Source organism: Aplysia californica, unplaced genomic scaffold, assembly GCF_000002075.1.
Source record: "Aplysia californica isolate F4 #8 unplaced genomic scaffold, AplCal3.0 scaffold00150, whole genome shotgun sequence".
Classification (NCBI taxonomy): Eukaryota; Metazoa; Mollusca; class Gastropoda; order Aplysiida; family Aplysiidae; genus Aplysia; species Aplysia californica.
This window is the reverse complement of record NW_004797420.1, coordinates 123,278-125,596: the sequence shown is the minus strand read 5'-3', so window position 1 is coordinate 125,596 and position 2,319 is coordinate 123,278.

Here is a 2,319-nt window from a genome sequence, read left to right as displayed (position 1 = left end):
GTTAGTGTGTGTGTGTGTGTGTGTGTGTGTGTGTATGGTTGGGTATTGTTGTTTTTTTGGGGGGGTCCTTTGGTATACTGTACTGTCACAGATTTAAAATAGGACAAATCTTACAACACAACATAGGGAAAGTTACAAATTCCGTGCACTTTTAGAGAGCCCCAATAAATAATCAGATGATAGAACAGCTGAATACGATGCAGGTGATATAGGTACAAATCGGGTTCTCACGGTTGGTCGGCTGGATAGTCTATTAAACAACTGAGTTACAGATATTTAGAAAGAGTGTTCAAACCCTTTTTTATTACATGTAATATTACACAGGTCTATGTTTATTAGTTGTGCCTTTGTATAAAATATATATTTCTTCTATGTACAACCCCTTTCACTTTAACTGATCAGATTTTTTAAAAACGGCACGGATGATTAAACTTTTTTTTTCAGATTTTAAAGAGTTAAAGTCCCGATATCGTCAGTATGAAGAGAGATGTAAGTTGTATACACACTTCTTGATCAGTCTAAAATGCTTGAAAAACAGCGTAAAACACAGCATCACACACTCATTTTCATATTTTCCTATCCTAATGTACACGGATAGAGCAGAGACCGCGCCTCTGGCACTCTTGGCAGATTGTTTGAAACTTGCCCACAGACTCATTGCCAAGGTGCGCCGACGTTTGGTAGTCATAAACCTTCTTGGTTAGTCTTAGGGCCACCGTTATCCCGGCCCGGTTTACATTCAGGACCAGCGCGTGCATAACTCACTCGGCCATATGGCGGGTCGGGAGGTGTCCGGCAGAAACCAGGCGCCAGTTCTCGCATTCTCGGAGCTGAGCGATTAGTAAATTAAAGCAAGTGTTTCGTGGCACACCACAGCCTCGTCCGCTCCGCTGACTGTTCCCGTCTCCAGCGGCAGTTTCCTCAAGGCTTTCTACTGTACACTCACTGCACGGACGGTTTAGCCGAGAGGACCGTTGTTACATAGTCGGGCAAACTTTTCATAGTTCTGCTTTCAAGAAAAGATCAAGCCTGTGTTCTACCGGAACCGTCGGTTCTTGTGTGAAAATTTAACGTGTGTGCTTTTGTCTTGGATTAAGGGAAGATTTAAAAAAAAAAAGTATAACAACTAAATCTTGCTGGTATCCATGGAAAGGGATTTGAAGGATCATTACCAGCTTGGACGTTTTTCTGGACAATCTCAAAGCGCCCAGATGCCCGGGGGCAGTGGGAGACATGATGAGTATAGACATAATAGTATGTCGTCGAGCAAGCAACAAAAACGGCTCAATGTTCTCAAGTGGGTGTCCCTCACTGTTACTGCTATCGGCGTGCTAACTGCAGCAGTCTTTACCATGATCTTCACCGTCAGAACATTCGCTGCTATTTCTGAAGTTGACCTGACATTGACGGAGTGCTTGGCGTCTCTGCAACGTTTGGAGAGGGTTCAGAGCTCATCTCAACGGTCAAAAGAAAAGGTTACAAGACCACCTGGGAGAAAACTGGACCAAGATCCCGATTTGACCGTCTCCACAACCTTCGACAATGGAGCCGCCAGAGAACGAGCACAATCGTTGACACATCAACTGAGGACCTTGTTGATGTCAGACTTTCTTACAAATATCACCCAGGAAATCGATTCTCGGTTCACTGTCATCGTGGACAATTTGTTGCGTTTAGAAAACGTCCTCAACAGCAAAGCTTCCACCATGATCAATGAGAGCACCATGCTGGACTGGGCGTCCTCGTGTCAAAGTTCATCAGCGGCGGTAAGGGATACTTTGACCTCTGTGAAGGGCGCAGTGGATCTCGGGAATTCTGATATGAGTAACAGGTTACAGAAAATTAGGGCGGATCTATCTCGCCTCATTATGATTTCGAACAATTCCTCTTCAAAGACTGCACGAGGTTTGTCGAAAGTTGCCGTAACTTTAGCAGACTTGGAGACCGTGGTTTCAGACTCTTTTTCTGTGACTCAAGAAAATATTGGTACATTGACATCATTTATGATTAAGTTGAACGCGTTGTTGGTGAGAGGTAGTAGTATTTCCGAGGAAGGCGTGATTTCAGACAAACTAGTGGAGCAGAAAAAGGACGTTGAGAAGTCTCTGTCTGCTTTGGTTAATTCTACCTCTGTGCTCGATCAGAAAACGGACAGTTTAGAGGATGGTGTTGAGTCACATGCGAAGTCTATTCACGAGATGTCTTGTAGAGTGGAGAGCTTAGGGGCCGTTTTAAACGACACGAGATCATCTATACAATCTATCAAAACTCCGATATTGGATGCTGTGAGCCAGATGTTGTCCTCAGTTTCTGATCAGC